The 16,149-nt window shown below is 43.7% G+C and overlaps 1 long non-coding RNA gene across 1 annotated transcript in view; it reads left to right on the top strand.

Moving 5' to 3' along the window:
- The window catches only part of LOC146867948 (uncharacterized), a 49,643-nt gene extending 40,323 nt beyond the window's left edge, over positions 1–9,320 (top strand). The window contains exon 3 of the long non-coding RNA XR_014962387.1: positions 7,831–9,320. This is a non-coding gene — a long non-coding RNA (uncharacterized LOC146867948). The remainder of the gene's footprint in view (positions 1–7,830) is intronic.
- The last annotated feature ends 6,829 nt before the right edge of the window (positions 9,321–16,149 follow it).

The following is a 16,149-nucleotide window of genomic DNA, read 5'->3' on the forward strand; positions in this document are numbered from 1 at the left end:
CCAACTTTGTCATAGTGGTTAATGATTCATTTATTCATTTTCATTTATAAATGCCAATGCACCATTTTAGGTGTGCATGCTCCTGCAGAGGAGTCAGTCTTTTCATCAAGCTAACTGTGTAGTAAGAAATCGTATAATTGCTCTCAGTGCCTCTAATGTACAATGGAATGACAGTGACCAGGAACAACTTTTGTTATGTAAATGGAAAATGCATAGTTCTGCTTTTGGTGTGGCCAATTAGTGCTTTTGGAATCTCATCGACATTTCACACACTTTTAATGATGTGCTATGTTTATTGTAGGACTATGCCTCTACACTACGTATTCACACATTCGGTGTCACCACTGACAAACCCTGGACTCCCACCCTTGTTCAGCACTCTTTTACTCTCAAGCTAGGATGACTGCAACAAATACTCATGCATTCAGGGATTCTATCTATCAGAGGACATTTATAAGGAATGAGTGCTATCCCACAACTACCATAACGTAAAATAACTAAGAGCCACATGTACGAACGTTTGAAATTGCGAATTCCGGATTGGGATTTTATGCGAACTGCAATTAGGAAATCACAATTTCAAATGTATGAAATTCTTAAGAGTTTCATTTACAATTTCCAGTGGGTCCCAAATGGGCCTACCTCATTAATATTCATGAGATAGGTCATACTTTACGACCCATTGCATTAGCTAAAAACTGAGGCATGGTGGCCTGCCGAAACAGCAGACCACCATGTCTGTGTTTGCTTTTAAATAAAACAAAAAATATTCTTAAAATGCTCCCTGTATTCTTTAAACGGGATGCATTAAAAAACAAAAGAAACATTTCAGTTTCATCTTTCAAGAGTAGACAGTGGTTCATGGGACCGAGGGTGGCTCAGAATCTTTTATTTTTTTTGCATGAATTCACAAAGGGGAGGGAGCCCCCTGGGGACCACTTCCCCTTTGTGAATGGGTTACCACCGAACTGAAGTTGGTGGTAAAAAGCTAATGTTTTGCTTTTGCATTCCAGTCACAAAACATTCATACATACCCTTGCGATTCGGCACTAGGAAGGGACGTCCTTAACACACCCCGTCCTAACACCGAATCGCAAAACCCAAACTGCGATTCGGTAACATGATGCCGAATCACAATTTGGCTATGTACACTCCAAAAGGCATTTTCCCTGTTGCAAAAGGCCCGATTCTGTGCATCGCATCGTTTGCAACAGGAATATTGCTTTGAACACGTGGCCCTTAATGTAACATATCATAACACAACACAATCAACTTTGCCCTACTACACCATGGTATACCATCACCCAACATTATTTCTCTCAGACTATTAATAAAGCACAGGCATCCACCCTGAAAAGTGTCTGTTGTTTCTATGGCCTGAAAGAGCAATGCCAGGAGATCTAATGACTATCCCCCTAACCTGTCAGGTCTGCCAAGCTTTTTTTATTCTTTTAAATGTAAGGGAATTAGGCCCTGACTTCAATACCAGAGGGTGTGAGTTCCATACCTCGCCACCATGCACTTCCTCTGTAATGTTGAAAATAGCAGCGGGTGTGATATACAAACGTTTGCAGATGATGAGTGCCAGGCTTCTCAATTAGAAGAACATTTGGAACTTTATGCACAAGGATCTAAAATTGTTTTTGCCTGGTAGCCAGAGCAAATCTCTGATGTTTGCAGAGTCGGGGGGTTATATTTTAAAGTCCAAAAGCAAGTCAGCAAAACACACCACGACAATGCAGAGAAATAGTTGGAGTTTATATAAAACAATCAAAACCAACTGAGTGAAGCTTAGAGAGCTTGAGTGGAAATATTAATATTTCAGACCCTTATCTTCAAAACAGGGATGCTGGGCATGGGTAATTGTTCGTTATGAAGCACTGCTACAAAACTGACAATTTTGGCTCTTAACATCAAATAATGTAACATAACATTCCTCCTTAATATGACAACAGAATACAAAATACAGTCCATTCATCTATCATCGTTCTTTTTGTCACCCTTCACAAACCAGTATCACGTTCTCCTCAAAACACAAACACACCCAATTACCGTGACACAACATAACACACCCCTATTCAAACACAACGAGCCCTGCACATCTCCCTTGTCTTTCGAAAAATACACATGTCTTTATCGATATATGCTACTTTTCCTTCTTCAGCTTTCCCGAAGAAGGGGAGGCAAGCACATTGGGCTCAGGTTTGGAGAATATTGGCCATGAGGATGACCTCGGATGGTGGTGGTGGTATGAGGTTGACCTTGAGTGGAGGTGGTGTTGGTATGAGGTCAACCTTGTGTGGTGGTGGTTGTGGTAGTGGTTTGAGGTTGACCTCGGGTGGTGGTGGTGGTAGTATGAGGTCGACCTCAGTGGTGATGGTGGTGATATGAGGTTGACCTTGAGTGGTGGTGGTGGTGGTGGTATGAGATCGACCTAAGGTGGGGGTGGTGGTGGTGGTATGAGGTCGACCTTGGATGGTGGTGGTGATGCCATAAGGTCGATATCAGGTGGTGGTGGTGGTATGAGGTCAAACTCAGGTGGTGGTGGTATGAGGTCTACCTTGGGTGGTGGTGGTATGAGGTTGACCTCAGGTGGTGGTGGAATGAGGTCAACCTCGGGCAGTGGTGGTGGTATGAGGTCAACCTCAGTTATTGGTGGTGGTATGAGGTTCACCTTGTGTGGTGGTGGTATGAGGTCGATCTCGGTGGTGGTGGTGGTATGAGGTCAACCTCAGGTGGTGGCGGTAGTATGAGGTCAACCTCAAGTGGTGGTTGTGGTGGTATGAGGTTGACCTTGAGTGGTGGTGGTGGTATGAGGTTGACCTTGAGTGGTGGTGGTCGTATGAGGTTGACCTCAAGTGGTGGTGGGAGTGGTGGTAGGAGGTCAACCTCAAGTGTTGGTGGAGGTGGTATGAGTTTAAACTCAAGTGGTGGTGGTAGTATGAGGTTGACCTCAAGTGTTGGTGGTGGTATGAGGTTGACCTCGAGTGGTGATGGTGGTATGAGGTTGACCTTGGGTGGTAGTGGTGGTATGAGGTCGACCTCAAATGGTGGTGGTGATATGAGGTCAACCTCAAGTGGTGGTGGTATAAGCTCAACCTCAGGTGGTAGTGGTGGTATGAGGTCAACCTCAAGTGGTGGTGGTGGTATGAGGTCGACCTTGGGTGGTGGTGGAGGTATGAGGTCAATCACGAGTGGTGGTGGTGGTATGAGGTCGACCTTGAGTGGTGGTGATGGTGGTATGAGATCGACCTCGAGTAGTGGTGGTGGTGGTGGTATGAGATTGACCTCAAGTGGTGGTGGTGGTATGAGGTCGACCTCAAGTAGTGGTGGTGGTGCTGGTATGAAATTGACCTTGAGTAGTGGTGGTGGTAGAAGTGGTGGTAGGAGGTCTACCTCAAGTGGTGGTGGTATGTGGTTGACCTCAAATGGTGGTGGTGGTATGAGGTTGACTTCGGGTGGTGGTGGTATATGGTTAACCTCAGGTGCTAGTGGTGGTTAACCTCGGGTGGTGGAGGTGGTGTGGTGGTAGTATGAGTTTGACCTTGGCTGGTGGTGTGGTCATGGTATGGGGTCAACCTGGGGTGGAGGTGGTATGAGGTCAACTTCAGGTTGTGGTATGAGGTTGCCCTCAGGTGGTGATGGCATGAGGTCAACCTCAGGTGGTGGTGGTGGTATGAGGTCTACCTTGGGTGGTGGTATGAGGGCAACCTCAGGTGCTCGTGGTATGAGTTCGACCTCAGGTGGTGGTGGTGGTGGTGCTATGAGGTTGACCTTGGATGGTGGTGGTGGTATGAGGTTGACCTTGGGAGGTGGTGGTGGCATGAGGTCAATCTCGGCTGGTGGTTTGTGTGAGGTTGACCTTGGGTGGTGGTGGTGGTAAGAGGTCGACCTCAGGTGGAGGTGGTAAGAGGTCGAACTCGGGAGGTGGTGGTGATGGTATGAGGTCGACCTCGGGTGGTGGTTGTATGAGGTCAACCTTGGCCAGTGGTGGAGGTATGAGGATGACCTGAGGTGGTGGTATGAGGTCAACCTAGTGTGGTGGTAGTGGTTTGAGGTTGACCTCGGGTGGTGGTGGTGGTGGTATGAAGTCGACCTTGGGTGGTGGTGGTATGGGGTCGACCTCAGGTGGTGATATGAGGTTGACCTTGAGTGGTGGTGGTATGAGATCAACCTAAGGTGGTGGTGGTATGAGGTCGACCTTGGGTGGTGGTGGTGATGGTATAAGGTTGATCTCAGGTGGTGGTGGTATGAGGTCAACCTCAAGTGGTGGTTGTATGAGGTCTACTCTGGGTGGTGGTGGTATGAGGTTGACCTCAGGTGTAGGGGTGGGCGGAATTTGCGAAGTCACGTTACGCAAATCTCCGCGAAATGGTTTAAAATCTCCGCGAACACGCAGAAATTCCGCAAACACGCGGAATTGCTTGTTCGCGATGCTTTTTTCCTGTTCGCGACCGCTGTTTGCGTGCTCGGGGGGAAATATCTCGCGAACACGCAGTTTGAGATCGCGTACAAGCAAAAATTCCGCGAAGCCGCGGAAATCAGAATTTTTGTGCAATTCCGCGTTCTCCGCGGAACGCGAAATTGCCTAAATTCCGCGAATTCCGGAATGGAATTTACCACCCAGGCCTACTCAGGTGGCAGTATGAGGTTGACCTTGGGGGTGGTGGTGGTATGAGGCTGACCTCAGGTGGAGTCATGGTATGAGGTTGATCTCGGGTGGTGGTGGTAAGAGGTTGAGCTCGGTGGTGGTGGTAGTAGTAGTAAGAGGTCGACCTCGGGTGATGGTGGTAAGAGGTTGACCTCGGGTGGTGGTGGTGGTAAGTGGTCAAACTCGGGTGGTGGTGGTGGTGGTAGTATGAGATCAACCTCGGGTGGTGGTGGTGGTATGAGGATGACCTCCGGTGATGGTGGTGGTAAGAGGTCGACCTCGAGTGGTGATGGTATGAGGTCGACCTCGGGTGGTGGTGTAAGTTCAATCTCAGGTGGTGGTGGTATGAGGTCAACTGCAGGTGGTGGTATGAGGTCTTCCTTGGGTGGTGGTGGTATGAGGTTGACCTCGGGTGGTGGTATAAGGTCAACCTCCCGTGGTGGTGGTGGTGGTGGTAAGAGGTCGACCTCGGGTGGTGGTGGTATGAGGTTAATTTCAGGTGGTGGTAAGAGATCGATCTCAGGTGGTGGTGGTGGTATGAGGTTGACCTTGGGTGGTGGTATAAGGTCAACCTCCCGTGGTGGTGGTGGTGGTGGTAAGAGGTCGACCTCGGGTGGTGGTGGTATGAGGTTAATTTCAGGTGGTGGTAAGAGATCGATCTCAGGTGGTGGTGGTGGTATGAGGTTGACCTTGGGTGGTAGTGGTATGAGGTCAACCTCCTGTGGTGATGGTGGTGATATGAGGTCAACCTCGAGTAGTGGTGGTGGTATGAGGTCAGCCTCAGGTGGTAGTGGTGGGGGTATGAGGTTGACCTCGGGTGGTGATGGTGGTGGTATGACGTGAACCGTGGGTGGTGGTGGTGGTATGAGGTTGACCTCGGGTGATGGTGGTATGAGGTCGACCTCGGGTGGTGGTAGTATGAGGATGACCTTGGTGGTGGTGGTATGAGGTTGACCTTGAGTGGTAGTTATAGGAGAGTAGGATCTGCTTCTTATAGTTACCCCCACTTTTTGCTGATGTTTCACTGTTTCTGACTTAGATTGACTAGGATCCTGCTATCCAGAACCCCAGTCTAGCTGCTTTCTCCTCTAAATTGATTGCAGGTACACTCCAGATTGGATTCTGGGGTACCCTTATCAGGCCCTAGTATATGGTATACTATGTACCCAGGGCATAGGTACCCCAGAGGCCTCTCAGTGGCTGCAGCATGTATTATGCCACCCCTGGGAGACGATACAAAATGACACCACAGGTCTGCTATAGCAGCCTGTTTAAGGTGGTGCATACACCCCTTACTTAGATATAGGTTCCCTATATCTATTCTAAATCACTACACATATAAACCTATCAGTCACTCCTATGGCAGGCCTTAACAATCCTGAAGGCAGGGTGCTGGGTTTTGTGTGAGAGGGTGATCATGCGTGAGCAGAATCCCTCTGCAGCCTTTGGAACCTATTCTCCGGGGTTGTCTGTGATGCAGCCAACCATATATGTTTAAGTGCATTATAACCTCGCGGTAAATGCTAACTTTAAAACATGGAAACATGTTGTGATTGGTGTCAAACACCTTGGAATCATACCTCCACACCAGTAACTGGTGTGGGAGGTATGATTCCACCCGACTAGAGGGAGAAATATGACAACACCAGTACACCCGGAACCAGCTTTACAGACCCTGGCATCACAAAATGGATGCTGCCAGCCACAGACATGAGTCTGCCCTCCTGCTGCTGGATAAAACTCAAGCAGAGGATGGCTTGACAATAGGTATCCTGTCACAGGGAGGTGTGACCACCTACCAGACAGGCTTTAGTGTATTGGAGCTGGGTGGGTGCACTACTAGAGTGTTTTAAAGGGGTGTGCAGTTCCTGGCTAGGCATGGGGGGACAGGGAGGTCTTTCTTCGTGATGCCCTCATACACCCCGGAGGATGTCATGCTTCATCATAGGGCTTTTGCTCCTCGTCGGGCCGGCACTGCAATGCCTGACGGGCTCCCGTAAACGGGGCTCTTTATCAGAGATCTTGATGAAGAAGCTGTTGGGTGGGTGTGAGGGCTGGGTAGTGCACAGGAATGTGAAGTAAAATAGGTTTGGAGCGGTCCTACTTGGGTCAAGTTTAATAGTTTAGGTAGCTCAAGCCTGATTAAAAGCGGTGAGGGTGCCCTTATGTGGATGTAATGTTCCTAAAGGTCTACCAAGGTGAAGTTGGTCGACATGTTTCATGCCTCGATTGCCCCTAACGGGTCAGTTGGCACTTCATCGGGACCGGAATAACTAAGTGTGAATGGTGCATTACCGTCTGGTATCAAGGATCAGCTTAGGTGAATCACATCACAGGATCAGCTCTGCTTTCTGTGTCTGGAAAGGTTTTCTCCAAGTGTCTGAATCATGCATGCATATGCAATATTAAAGGCACCTGAGTTTCAGATATATGCAGCTGTGTGCATGTTGTGTCTAGAGCGTGGGCCGATCAACCTGAATTCAACAGCATTCATTGTTATTTGACCTTGACGGCTTCTGCACACAGTGTTCAGACTAAGGTCGCGGTGCACGTCTAGGGATGTGAACAACAGACCGCTCTCATGTGAAGAAAAAGCAAGCAAGCAGTTTTACTTGTAATAACAGCTACCTGCAGTGTCGTGTGAAAAAGCAGCAAAGTGGCAAGATGGCGTTTTACATCTAAAGCGCTTATGCTAACATAGCAATGTGTGTATATAGAACCCCGTCTCCACTACAGCATCTTCACGTTTACCACACCTAATTAACCAGCAGCAGAGAAGTGTGAGGTTTGTATATTCACCAAACACTGGCAATTTGCATAAGGCCACATGCAACTTCCACGCTGTCTCTTTTTTACATTTTGTCTTATTTGTTTAATAAAATTACAGTGCAATAATGCGAATATAGTGCCCCATCTCTACTTGCGTTGATAAAGTGGCAGTAGTCTGTGCCATACAGTAAACAGACCTTGTGAACTGATCTATAAGAGATATAAGCTGATGATGTTTGCGCCTTTGATTTCCATTTTGTTGTTGTATAATCATACATAAAGTTATAACAGCTTCATTGTTTGATCCCTCCTCAATGGTGTTATTTAGCTTATCTAAGCCATCTTTGGAATTTGCAATGTTTTCATTCATGCCCACTGAACATGACGACTTTTATGTGTCTATTTTGTAGGTGTCGGACTGCCAACTTTGAGGCCTCTAAGTCACCGAAAAAGCCAATGTATCTCGAACAACTGTAGGTGTTACAAGTTACCAGACTGTCTCTTTCTGGAAGCATTGAGATGGCGCCGAAGAAGCCTCCTGTGCATGGGTCTGCCCATTAAGCAGGTTGCAGTGTTTCCTTCACAGCTCTGGGTTTCTGAGTCTTGTTGGACATCTGGCATGGAAGAGACTGCAGTTCTGAGTCAACATGGCACAGTTGTCGATTTCTATAGATGGGTAGTGAGGTTTCTACTGCGCAAAGTGTGATGGGTTTAGGGCTTAACAAACAATTCATAAAATTTGCATCAAAGGGAAATATAAACAGCCACCACCCCACGCTGTTGAGTGCAATTGCAAGCAATTGCTAAAATCAAATCAAAGGTTAGTTCCCTGAGCAATGACAAACAGTATCAGTCTCTAAATATTTCAACCATAAATTCAGAGAAAGTAGAAGTGTCCCATATTCATTCAAGGTCTTTATTTTCAATTCCAGTGGTCTCTCATGGAGGACTTGTTAAACCACAGATTCCATTCTTGGATCATACAGCCATTCAGCCAACACGTGTTTCGTCTATGGTTACAATTTCCATAAAGACTTCCTCAGGGCTGTAATGAATAGATATACAAACTCATTACCATCTACCACATCTCTAACATATTTTAGATTTAACCTCCACCAAAAAGAAGGAAGTTTAGCAACGGAAACCGAGAAAATAGTCCAAGATCACCAGAGTGTGCACATAGTGTACCAACCACCAAAAGATAACAAGAAAATAAAACAATAACCAACACACTATTGCCATTTGGTAAAGTTGTTGTTGGTGCAGCTCTGGGACCATTGGCTTGGTCTGTGTCGGAGAGACTTTCTTGAGGTGTCTCTTGTTCAGGCTCTAGTCCTCTCGTGGATGGTACGTATGTGATATACAAATATTTGGATTACTTTGATGAACTTTAAAGCAATACATATTTTTGTTTAACCTTAAATACAATTTTTTATTATTTACTACATATTTCTTTTAAAACAATGTTGTCTCTAGCATGTTTAATTGTGGATTTTATTGTCATGAAACTCAGAATGTATTTGAATAAGTCCAGTAAAGTGTCTGTTCTACATAGTGCATCAGAAAGGTATTAGTAATGGTTATTCAGGATTGGATTTGGAAATGCTATTTAGTTTAATACCTATCTAATCCATTTAAAATTAAAAGTTATACATTTCAAATTACTATGTTGATAGTTACTTTTAGATGTATTGGGGGATTCAGATGTGTCAATATCTGCTGGGCCAACAATACTTTCTGGCTCCAATGTTGACTGTTTGAGGTCTTCAAGAGGTGTGGGTGGTGGGTTGCTAAAGGGACCGCACCTGTTCCACATGCCTCAGCCAGACGATTTGACACCTGCTTTGTTCTTTAATGCAGACTGTACCACTGCTTCCGTATCTCCTCAATGGTGCAATGTGTCTTTCCCATTAAATTCATTTTATCCTAGATACCCTTCAAAGTTATCTTCTTTCTGGTATCTGGAACTTTAAATGAGTTTTTCCCCAAAAGCTCATTATTGTGTGGAACACATTCTTCATTGAGTCCCTCCAGTTCTTTCTCACTAAATTTCATCTTCCTTTTCTGCCACCAACATCCTACTCTGGCTGCTCTTGTGGAATGATGCCACAAGTTAGAAAACACACAAGCAAGCCCTTTGCAATACACACAGGACACATTCCTGCCTTTCTCCCTGTTACACAGAGCTTGTGTTTGCGATTCTCAGATATCAATTTGCTATTTACTGAACCAGTATTTGGAAATTGGTAAATGACGAATGTAAATCACAACGATGTGCTAATTGGGGAAGTGTCACTATGATACATATAGAATGCTGATTCCAAAATTGTGACTCAGTTAACATTGCAATTTGAGAATCCCTATTGTCAAGCGTCATATATCTGGCCCTAACCTCCTACTTGGCTCCAGACCTTTGTATAAAGATCCTGCCCTCTCACTAAAACATTGTGCTTTTGAATACCAAAGAGTTTGGTGTCATTTAGACAGTGGTGTAGCTAGAGCTTTGATTGCCAGGGCGATCCCTTAGTTTGCCGTCTAGTGACGGTAGGAAGAGGGCTGGGGAAAGATGAGGATGAGCGGGGGGGTTGGCGACATACGACAACGAGTGGGGGCATTTAGCAGGTCGGTCCGCCACACCTAGCTATGCCACTAAATTTAGACCTACTGCTTTCGCTTCCACTGTGAAAACTCTGCAGAGACACCTGTTTTTGGTATTATATGAACATGCCCCGTCACATCCCTATTCTAAAGCTGCTGTGATTATGTCAGGCTTTGACTTCATCCTGAGAGTCATCTGAAACAGGGACCTCAATTCTAGACCACATGTGTGTTATAAACTCTTCTTCTTTATGTTCATGTGTATTTCCCACCATTGCACAAACAGCATTGGCTTCAAATTGAATAATTCACACCCATCAGTTATTTTATAAAAAAATCATGGGAATTGCATCACTCCAGAAAATCGCAAATTTCAACCATCGGGAAACCAACAAAGAGTTCCTCGATTTCCTCTCCACCAGCCAAAACGTCAGGAGTTTCTAAGCATAACAATGCCTTTGAATAATCAAAACACATACTCCAACTTAATCGGTCCTCATGGCTCCATGAGCTGTCTTTGTAAGGAGCATTAACAAACCACAAGCATGCAATGGCCAGATACTTATTGTTCACTGACCATTTCAAAGAATAGATTTTAAAACCAAATCCTTTGTGCACCCATACTTTTAAACAAGTATTTAGTAAGCCTGGGCGGAGTTTCTGCTACGCGGAACTCCACAAAGTGCAAAAAACCTCTGCTGCGCTACACGGAACTCCACAAGCGGCGGAGTGCATTAGCTAAGTGCTTGCCTGCACTGTGCAATCATTGCAAATGGCACCATGCACAGCGCAAGCTGGCGCTACTTCCTTTCTGTCCTTCGAGTAGATTTTAACTCAAGCAGCACCTTTCCCAACGCGAGCGGACAGTTTCTCAACGCGAGCGGTTGCGAGCATACAAGACCGCAATGAGAAATCTGACTGCCTGCATTGATAAATCTCGCCAGGAGGTTGATTTTCCATGCTTGTGCTCGCCAACTTGATGTTGACGATTGCAAAAGTGGAAAAATCTCGCCGGTAGGTGGATTTTCTCGGTTGCGCTCGCCATCTTGACTTGATGAGCACGAGTGAGGGAAAAAACTCTGCAAGCTCCGCGTAACGCGGAGTGCGTAATCTCCGCAAACTCTATGAGCAGAGCGGAGTTCATCGCCGAGACTTAGTATTTAGCAATCGAGGTTCCTAAATCACTACAAAGATTAACGGCTATGGCAATCTTATTGCCAAAATGAAGGCAGGCGATTACATGGAGGTAAGGACTAGAGGTGTGCGAAATTTGAGTAATTTGCTTTCTAGTAATTATGCGAAATTTTGGCGATAAGAAAATCTGTCATTTCAAGCTATATTTTAGTGTGAAATGCATGCAGGCTTAAATCTTTGGCTTGAGGGCGCATTTAACAAAAGCACCAGGCATGACAACCACTCAAGTTCTCTTGTTCCTGTGCTTTTGAGAAAGCATCGTTGGCATGCTAATACACGAAGTGGCTTTGTGGCATCATTTTAGAAATTTCATGTAACAAGCATAACATGAAATTCACAAAAATATGTGAATTACAGCAGCGTAATAACAATTTTCCCCAGGCCTAAATGCACAATAGCCTAGGGAAGTGAATTGATTGAAAACTGAATTTTCTATAACAAAGTTGCTGATACATGGGTCTCCCTGGCTTTCCTTTGATCCCCGGAACCATGTCCAGGCCAAAAAGGCATATGGGATCAATTACTCTCACATTTATAGCAAAGTGGTGACCTGCGAAGCATTGTGGATTATTAGACATCACTCTTTGGATCTAGCACTATTGAGCAAAAATCCCAAATGAAGCAATAGGAATTATTAAGCAAGCCAGCACTTCCTACTGGAAATGAGATGCTAATGGCATTTAAAACTACAGTGTTAGGGACGAAGAAGCCGGGTGGGGGCTGGTATTTGAAATCAAAGCAGAATGTACAAACATATGTAACATGATATGTGTTGCGCCTGGCGTGATTGATGATGCTGTTGACTTAGCTGGATATCCAAAATACAGGTAAGACTGTGTGGCAATTATTATCAATTCCTGTGTGACTCTTTGATTTCTTACAAAACTTTAAATAAAGTTTAAAATAAGGAACAGGTAGACTATACTATAACCCACCTACTAAGATAAAAGTATGTTTTCTATACTTTTTTAGCGCAGATTTATAAGCAGTACACTACAGTATTCAGTGTACTTCTTCCAGTAAGCATAGACCTGTTTGAAAAAACACCTCATAATGTTGTCATATAAAGATAAGTTAACCTTGTAATCTAAAATATTGATAACAGGTAACATGCTTCTCATATTCCAATAATATCAATTCCTGACTCTGGTGACATTTAGAATCCACTCGCCATAGTCTACTTTATAGTTTATTATTAAGGGAATACAGGACCATATTATACATATAACATGGTGACCCTTTTTGTATCCTGTATTTATTACAATTTAATTATACCCAGCATCTGTAGATGATCTGCTTCTTTTTTATGACCACGCATAGTATTATTGAAGCAAAAATAAGCTGCTAATAAGCAATTTGAAGTGACATTTATGTTTCCGATGTTTGGGTTTAAAAGACATAATGCTGACGGAATTTATGGTCAGTTCAATAACAAATGTTACTTATAATGCAGTTTGTGAAGTTCTGTGCTATATGAGTCAGCGTGACTCAGTGGAGCTTACAAGTAGACTTTAGTCTTCCGAATTTCTTCCATTGTTCGTGAGCCACCGAAAACACATTCATTATTTATTGCAATCCATACATTCTACTAAATTGCAGACGCTTGAAATTAACAAAAGGTTTAGGATTTCCTTATTCAAAGACTAGTATTTAAAAAATCCAATTTGTCAATGATTTCTGGCCAACTTAATTTTAAAATTTGCCAACTTCATAAAATTTAAGATGAAACGATTTTTTACAAAAGCTTGCTGTGTCAGTTGTAAATAGTGATAACTCACAAAACATCACCAACATGAGATGCTACAAAATGTATCTAGAATAAAAAAGATATGGTGATGGAAAAAGTGGTCAGAACAAGCTGCGATAATGCTAGTTTATCTTGGCCAAAGCAGGCCAAGTAGTGTGCCAAATTCTTTTTCTTCCATAGGAATCTTTTTTTCCATAAAAATCTTTTTTGGAGTGAATTGCCATGTAGAAAAGTTAATTTTGTGGGATTCTTCGCCTGAAAAAAACGAGTTTCTTATTAATTTCTCAGCCACTTTTTTTAACTTCATCAATAGGCAAAATTTCAAACCAAAACTTACCAAAGTTGGCACAAGCCAATTATGGAAATTTCACACCCCTTTGCTGAGCACCATTTGAAGGCTTAACTGAACCCACCAAAAAGATTTGACACTTTTGGGTACAGTTCCTTGGATTTGAGGGTTTGTTTTAATTCCAGGCAATTATGTGGTTTGCACTGAAGGGGAGCCATCACAAACTTGGGTTTTCTCAGAATTCACTTTGACATGAAGGACCTCAGTGTGGTATCTAATGCTAATCGATTTTAGATAGAATTGTGGCAACGTTCAGATTGAGGTTTTCCTCCGATGTTTCCCACAAAATCTCTGTGAGACAAATTAAAAGAAGCAATATTTGTTTTTTATGGATAAGGACAAACATAGAAGCTTTCATTGTTACCCTCAACAAAATAGTAAACAAATATTATTTTCTACAATTGACATTTGGAGTATAAGAGATTTAAATAAAAACTTCCAAAAATAGGTGGCATAAGATTTCATAACCTTGACTACCACACTTTAAAAAACACAATTAGTGTTTTCTGATTAAATTGTTAGTGCTTCTGTTGATGAAGAATGCTGAAATTGTACCTATACTTCTGGGTTTTGCAGACACAATATTTAAATTATGCCTTGAAGCAGATTTTCCGAGCTATTTGGTGTGAAGTAAAATTTTGATTTGTTTGATTAATGACACAGAGGCGAGTATTACAGTTTCTTTCCGTGCTTCATTTTAAATGCCAGCCAGGATATTAATACAACTCCAGTGCCATGAAGCCTGGGAAAAGTAACCAATGGAAACAACATATGTAGAAGACCAATCAAATCAAAAATTACTTTATTCGATTTAAACACAGCACATTATAAAAGTACATAAAACGTAAAATTCATCATAAAGTCGTCCTAAAATAAAACCAAACTTGTCTCCTCTCAGAATGAAAAACCCAGCTAAAAACCACGATACCTAAAAGCAATCCTTGAAATTAGATACAAATTGAAAATATAACAAAGCTGGCTGAACTTATTTTAAATCCTTCTTGTAAAAAAGAGGACTGATATACTTGTGTTGTAGAGACACATACTTAAGGCATATAAAAACTACATGTAAAGTGTCAATTACACTGACCCTATCACAAGTACAGATTGGTAATCCTGTGGTCTATGTCATCCTACGAACAATTGCTGGAGCGAATTCAAGCAAAAGTAAGATAGCAGACGCCTGTGCAAAATAGGCAAATCTAAGGTCAGATACATTTCTATATTACTCATAGATTTTACCATAACATGGTGCGACCCAGGTTTTTTAGCCATCATACTATTATATCTTGATTCATGTGCTTTAATCTGAAACACATCCCTAACCCACCCCACATCGATTTTAGAGATTTGCTCAGGGTTAGAGAACCAATCAGAAATGTATGCCTAACAATACAGTTGACTGTGAGTAACTAGTCCTCTTTTTTTTGCGTGAACTGCCAAATTAAGTATTAATACAATTAAAACCATGAAATTAACAATGAAAGTAGCTAAAAGAAACATAGGTGGATATTCTCAAGAACGTGTGATAATTAATCGCAAAATTGGCTTAACGCAACTTTTCACATCGCAGTCTATCGCGGGAAAATAACGGCGTGTTAACGTTGTATTCCCAACACCGGGGTACCATGCAATAGTCTCACGATAACGCATCAAATGACCTTGTTAAAATTAACGTGATGCCTGAAAAATGCGAGGAGAAAAAAGCGGCGATGTCCCAAATCGTGATACAAAATCAGCGATAACCAGCGACAGGCCTGCAATTCCCAAGCGTCATGTTGGAAAATGCACTATAAAAGCGACGAAAAACAGAAACAAAATAATTTAAACTGCGTTGCACCATGGAGGAAGCCGAGCAAGTACGGAGGACGACCAGAACCCCACAAGCCCCCAGTGTCCTCCTCGGGGTCACGGAAGGTCAAGAAGAAGACGAGGAAGACGAGGTTCAGTCTGCAGGAAAACAAGATCATCATCACGGAGGTGATAGAACAACACCAACAACTGTTTGTCACCTCCAATGTGTCATTGGCAAATAAAAATGCAATATGGCAGTCCATCCTGGACAAGGTGAATGCAGACGGAGTGAGGAGGAGGACAATTGGAGAGGTCAAGAGGCGCTGGAATGATGGGAAGCGCAAAACCAAGAAGAAACTCGCTGACAACCATCAGGCAGCAATGCAGACTGGAGGTGGAAGTCCAGCGGAACGCTAGGAGCTGGATGAGATGGAGGAAATGGTGTCCACAGTCATCAGTGGGGAGAAAGTGGCAGGAGTTGGGGATCCAGACACTGCTCGACATGACCTGACACAAAAGCACTAGGGTGAGTACCGGACAGGGGGGACGGGGGGAGATGGGCACAATGGCACACATGCACAATTAAGTAGAGCACACTGCACACCCACAATGACTCTGAATCATGTCCTTGATCCCCTTGGTACACTGCAGCACACATACAAACAGCAAGTAGGCCCCCGTCCACTATGGGCAGAAAGGAGTCCCTCCCCACACAGCACCAATCTCACAACCAACCTATGCACACGTGTGAAAACCAGCAAAGCTGCGAGTCTGTGAGCCACACTGACAATGCAGGAGACACTGCATGACGAATAGCATGGCTGCAGTCCAATTATCATGACATGGTTCACGCCACAACACTGAGGTGGCTGAGTGTGGAACACATCCGGAAAGGAGCAGGTCACACTCGGACATATCCACGTGCACAAACAACCCCTGATGTCAAAAACACATCTGCGGATAAACCATGCCCAAGCGTCCAAAATCCAAACAAGAGCCAAAATTAGCCAAGTCTGCAACATCTCAGCACTGCAGAAGCACAGAAGT

This window comes from Triturus cristatus, chromosome 1_2 (genome assembly GCF_964204655.1).
Source record: "Triturus cristatus chromosome 1_2, aTriCri1.1, whole genome shotgun sequence".
NCBI classification, from domain to species: Eukaryota; Metazoa; Chordata; class Amphibia; order Caudata; family Salamandridae; genus Triturus; species Triturus cristatus.